Here is a 6,260-nt window from a genome sequence, read left to right on the forward strand (position 1 = left end):
ACTCGGTGAAGCATGTGACTCTTAGTCTCAGGGTGGTGAGTTCGAGCCCCACACGGGGTGTAGAGATGACTAAGAAAACATTTAGGGAGGAAATAAATCCCATTCTTCACAAATACTACCAGAAAAGGGAAGAGAAGAGAATGTCTCCCAACTCATTCCATGAAGCCAGCAACAATATAAACAATATAAAAACAATATAAATATATATCATTATCAGCTAGGGTTTATCCCAGGGATGCAAGAGTTGGTTTAACATTTGAAAATCAATTAATGTAACTTACTATGTATTTTTAATATTATATTTACTTATTTATTTGAGAGAGAGAGAGAATGCAGGGGAAAGGGAAAAGGAAGAGAGAGAGAGAACCTGAAACACAGAGCCCGATGTGGGGGCTCAATCTCATAACCCCGAGATCACAACCTGAGTTGAAACCAAGAGTTGGATTCTTAAACCAACGGAGCCAGCCAGGTGTCCCTGTAACTTAATGTATTAACAGAAAGAAAAATCGTACAGATTATCTCAACAGAGGCAGAAAAAGCATTGGACAGAACCCAACACCTATTCCTGGTTTTAAAAAAGTCTCAGCAAACTAGGCATAGAAAAGGCTTCTCCAAGCTGACGAGCCTTAAGGGTGACATCATACTTAATGGCTAAAGACTGAGACTAAATCTTCCCCTTAAACCGGGACTGGGCATTGGGTTTGCTCTTTTCACTGCGATTCAACATTATGCTGGAGTGAAGACTGGAAAGAAAGAAGTAAAATGGTCTTGATTTATAAATGACACAATCATCTATGTAGAAAATCTATGTGATCTGTAAAAGCAAAGCCACTAGAACCAATCGTCTTAGCGAGCTCAGCGAGATGCACGGTCAATGTGAAGAGGGTCACATGAGTGTGTACAGCAAACAGGGCTCTCGTACACTGCCCGTGTGTACAACTGCCTTGGAAAATAGTTCAGCAAGTTTTTTCAGAGTGAAGCACACATCGACTCTGGTCCTATGATATGGTCTTCCACCGCTAGGTATTCACCCACCAGAAAAGAAGGCACGTGTCCACACAGATCTTTGTGCACAAATGTTCATGGCAGCTTTATTTGTAAGAGCCCCAAACTGGAAACTACCCAAATGCCTGACAAGTGAGTGGGTCACCAGACAGATCCGCATCCATACAATGCGTTAGCGACAGACACAACAACACAGATGAATCTCCAGATAGTTAGACTAAGTGAGAGAAACACGAAAAGTCATAAGATTGCACATTGTGTGATGGCATCTGTGTAACATTCTAGAAAAGCCAGGGGAGCTGTAGTGACAGAAAGCAGATCTGGGGCTGCTGGGGGCAGGGCGGGGTCCCAGGGCAGGTGAGCTGTGGGGGTCATTGATGTGCATGATCTAGATTGTGCTCACGGATGCAAACATGTCAAAACTCGTCAAGTTATATCCTTTAAATAGGGCAGGTTATTGCACTCAATAAAGGTATTATTTTTAAAAAGACAAATGGGGGGGGCGCCTGAGTGGCTCAGTGGGTTAAAGCCTCTGCCTTCAGCTCGGGTCTTGGTCCCAGGGTCCTGGGATCGAGCCCCACATCGGGCTCTCTGCTCAGCAGGGAGCCTGCCTCCTCTCTCTCTACCTGCCTCTCTGCCTACTTGTGATCTCTGTCTGTCAAATAAATAAATGAAGTCTTTAAAAAAAAAAAAAAAAGACAAATGGGTTGATGTGTCAGAAAGACAGAAGGGGCCTTAATGGAGGGTCCGGGGAGGTGCTGAGTCGACAGGTGTCCAGGCACCAGACCCTCCCTCAGTGTCTGTTGAGTAGAGTGCATGAACACCTGAGTTGGGGTTGTAGATCAATTTGGATTTTTCATGCACAAACCTTTTTGGTTGCACTTTCCCTCCTGTGACCTGTCATTTCAACTCAAGATCCTCATGGGAGCTTTCCCTTAAAAGAGCACAGGGCTGGCCTCGTCCCTGGATCTGCTCTAGAACTACGATCTGGAGGGATCTGGACCCACTTCTTCCTGCCTTTGAGGGATACTTGGGGTGCTCCTTGTGACTCTCAGCCACAGACACAGTAGGGTGGGCAGCCCCACGTGCAGCCCTCTGAGAGGTGAGCTCACAAAAGCAGCCCCCAGGATAAGCCTTGGCCCATTCCTAGGGTCAGCTGTCCCCACAGGTGCTGGCCTGAATCCCTGAGGGGATTTCTGCCTGAGGCCCAGCCATCCTGACCAGGGCTGATCGTGGACAAGTGTCCCTGATGGAGAAGCCCACTCACCACTGTCACTGGCCCAGGGTGGTCCCGGTTTGGGTTCTCTGTAGCTCTCCCCAAAGGCAGCGGCCTGGAGCTGGGGAGAGGCACTGGGCACGGGGCTGGCATCCACAGCCTCCTCCCACATGGTGTCTGCTACACAAGCTCTCCCCTGGAGGAATGGCCACTCCACAGGCTGGCCCCAAAGCTCCAGGAGGAGGGGCTCGGCCACGTGTGGAGAGCAGTGGGGCTTCAGGCCCTCCTGCTGCTGAGTTGGGGTGTCTGCAGCTCACCCTGGCTTGGGCAGGGAGGGGCCGCTTACAGCATCCTACGGGCAGCCCATCTCCGCTGCCACCCCCGGGGAGACCCTTGACCAGGAGGGTGCAGGAAGATTTTTGGCCTGGTATCGGGGCACTTGGGCTGCACCCCAGGGGGCTGGGCAGGTGGTGTTGCCCTGCACGGTGATTCAAAGTGTTGTCAGGGAGAGGGGCTTGCCTGATCCCTGGCAGTGGCACCCAGGGCCTTTCTCAGTCTGGGAAGGGTTTGTGTTCGTGAAGTTCCATCATGCCAAGGGCTGAACCCCATCCACGTCCCCCCCTACCCCAGTGGACCTGGTGCCCACTCCAGGCTGTGGGCAAGGGCACCAGGCCCAGGATGGCCCTCATCAGCAGCACACACACCCCCAACCCTGCTGGGGCCCTGAATAGGGCCCGACTCCTTCCCTCCCTTCTCTACCCCCGCACTCTCCGTCCCTCACCAGGCCCACGGCCATCCCCTCCCCATTCTGGAGGCCAGGTCATGCCCAGGTGTTTGGTGGCACCTGGCTTCTCTGACTTTGGATTCCACTTGGGTTTGGTATATGCACAATCTGGAAGGAGTCCAAGGCAAGGCCAGAGGTCTATGGGACATCCCTCTCTTCTTCCCTCACACCTGTGAAGGGTACCACCCGTGCCTGCTGGCCTGGTCCCAGCAGGCACCTCCCTTGGGCTCTCTGGTCCCTGACCCCCTCGGTGACTATCCTGCATCAAAGCCGAGCCAGAACATGTGTGTCCTCGATGCGAGGGCCCTGACTGGTGGGGCCAACAACACTCATGGTGGCCCCAGGACACAGACCTTCCACAAGGGCTCCTGGCATCAGGTGACTCCGATCTGACCCTGTGGATGGGAAGTGGCGTCACCGGGACTCAAATTCCCCAGGGGGCGGTGCAGCAGTGGGTGGAGTGCAGGGGCTGGTTGCTATGGCAACAGCAGAGCCTGCATCGACAGGAGACCTCTCCATCTCCCCAGAAAGGGAAGAAAGGAAAGTGAGTTGAGGGCCCATGGGGCTGGGGTCTCTCTGGCCACAGGGTGGGCACACAGTCCTACAAAAAGCTGGAGCAGCTGAAGTGTTCATTTGCTAAAAAATGGCCACTCTCAAGGAGAGGAACACCCTGATACCTGAGAAGGCCTCGGGCAGGATGGGCAGGAGAGCAGGGCCACTGGGTCCTCTAGCTGGGGCCATCACACCTCCCTGTGACCACGTCTGTGCCTGGGTCACCCCTCTGCCTCCAGAACCCAACAGAGGTTGGACCCTGATATAGCTTCCAGGAAGAGGGAGCATACCTCAGTCCCTGCGTGGTGTGGGCCATGCAGCTGCTAGGCTAGGCAGCCTGAACCCCTAGAGGGACCTGACTCTGAGCTGCAGCTACTTCTCAACACATCGAGGGACCTGCATGCTCCCGGGACCCGCAGCGGCCTGAGGCTCCCGAAATGCCCTTCTGGCCTGGACTGGCTCATGACTCAGAATGTAAGTTTCAAGAACACACAGGTGACACACACATGGGTGTTTCCGAAGTGGGGGGCCCTCAGGGCTCTTCTGCAAACAAGAGGGCATGGTGGCCTGTTCTCAACACAACCCATGACTGCAAGGCTTTAAGGCCTCATGTCCAGGCCCAGAGCCTTTGATGGTGGAGAGAGGTTGCGTGCCCTGAAAAAAAGAGCTCGGAATCCAGTTACTGTTAATGTCCCGAAGTATGTAAGGGGGCCCTGTGGCCATTTTCAGGAGATTGCTCTCCAACCTCTGGGATTACTGGATGGCCCTGAACCAATGCTAATGCTTGGAAGCCATCAGTCGCCCCCAGGAGCTTGGAGAGGTCTGACAGAGCCTGTGAGCTAAGGGCTTTGCAGACCCCTCCTGCCAGAGTTTCTGTAGTCCCCCGAAAGCAGAGAGTGGGGTGACATGTCCCACATTGGTTCGCTGTGGAGAGCCATGAAATAGATGCAAGGAGTCACGTATGCGGAAGTGAAGTGCCCGGGGTTTGAGGAAGCGAGACTGATTGGCTGACGGTAGGCATGGGCGAGCCCGTGCACACAGCGTGATCAGGAAGAGGGGCTCCTAACTAGAATGGTGATTGGCCGAGACAGAGGATATATAGCGAAGAGATTGCCTGTAGAGAGGGAGGAAGGAGAGATAATAAAGAAAGCTTGCCACTCATCACGTCTCCGGGTCGTTCTTGCGGGTCGAGAGCGACAGTTCCCTGTGCAGGGAGGGCCAGCACGGAAGTCCCTGGGCCCAAACCACCTTGTTTCCAGGGAAGCCTCAGAGACCTGTTCCCATATCAGACTCAGGGTCCTTTCTGTGCTGTCAGGACAGGTGGTCACCTTGCCCCCTCTGGCCATGGCTGACACAGCTGACAGTATGTTTCCTGCACAAAACCACATGGTGTGTCTCCTGACATGCAGCTGACCTGGCAAACGCCTCCTTCTCCACCCTCACTGAAGAGCAGAATCTGGAGCAGTGGCCTTCATGTGACGGGGATCAGCATACTCCCAACCCCTTCTCCCAGGCTTAGTAGGGTCCCGGGGCTCTTGTTTCCTTGAGGACATTACACTGACTGGACTGGGTGTGTGTGAGTTGATGAGTGCCTGGGGTGCCTTAGTCCAGCCCATGTTGACCACAGGCTGGAAGATAAGCTGTCAAAGGCCAGGAGCTTTCAGGGAAGTTCTTGGAATCTGATGGAAACATTGGGATGTCCTGTAAAGTAACATCATGCCACCCAGGAGGACGGCGGTCAGGCCCACGGTGCCTGACACAGCTGCAGCAGAGATGCCTCTGGGACGTGCCAACAGGAGGAACATCTCCGGCCCAGACTCCTAGCCTCCCAGAGTAGGGCTATTTCCTCCTCCATCCAAATCCCCTATCCACTCAACAACGGCTGTGGACTGGCCGCTGAGCTCCTGATAAGCTCTAAGCTGACTGACCCACGTGCCCAGCGAGAAGCATGTACGTGCAGTGTTTTGCCCTCAAGAGTGAGTAACGGGGACGGCGTTCAGCTGCTGCGGGAAGTGAGCTGTACGAACACGGGGGTCCAGCTCCCCTCTCCCCCAACCAACCCTGGCTTCACAAGGATGCTGGCTGCTAGGAAATGAGAAGCTTGCAGACATGGCTTGGGGCAAATGTGTACATAGACCAGTGTCTCTCAGTGGCCCAAGCTGAGGGCACACCAAGCCCAAGCATGGTTCTACCAAAGGTAGTATCCAGGAAGGTGACCAGCTGGCCCAACTCCCGAAGACCGGGACAGGAAGCTTGAGGCTAAGGTATGCAGAGAAGCACAGAATGAGAGTGCTATCCCACAGAAACACCTCCATGGACATGTGGGGCATCCCTCACATCTGAGACCAGTAAACAGGCCTCCCTGCCATCCTGGTGACAACTCCTGGAGACCAGGTACAGAGAGGTACAGCAGCAGGGGCAGAGGCTGTGTGCGGGCCAATCACCTGGACACCCCAACTCCCAGAAAGCCCAGCCACAAATCAGCAAAGACCAAGGCTAAGCCATCCGCATGGTCAGAGAACGGGGACGCACCAGAGTCTGGTGACAAGCTGATGATGTGGACATCACAAGCTTGGTGGAGACGGTGCCTTAGCCCCTGGAGGTCTAGGGCTACAGCACGGATGCGTCTCTGTCATCCTGACTCCCTGCTGACCATCCCAGAGCCACACTCGCCTCTAGAGGGGGACCCGTCCTCCCACCAGG

The sequence above is a fragment of the Mustela nivalis genome (assembly GCF_964662115.1).
Source record: "Mustela nivalis genome assembly, chromosome: 4".
NCBI classification, from domain to species: domain Eukaryota; kingdom Metazoa; phylum Chordata; class Mammalia; order Carnivora; family Mustelidae; genus Mustela; species Mustela nivalis.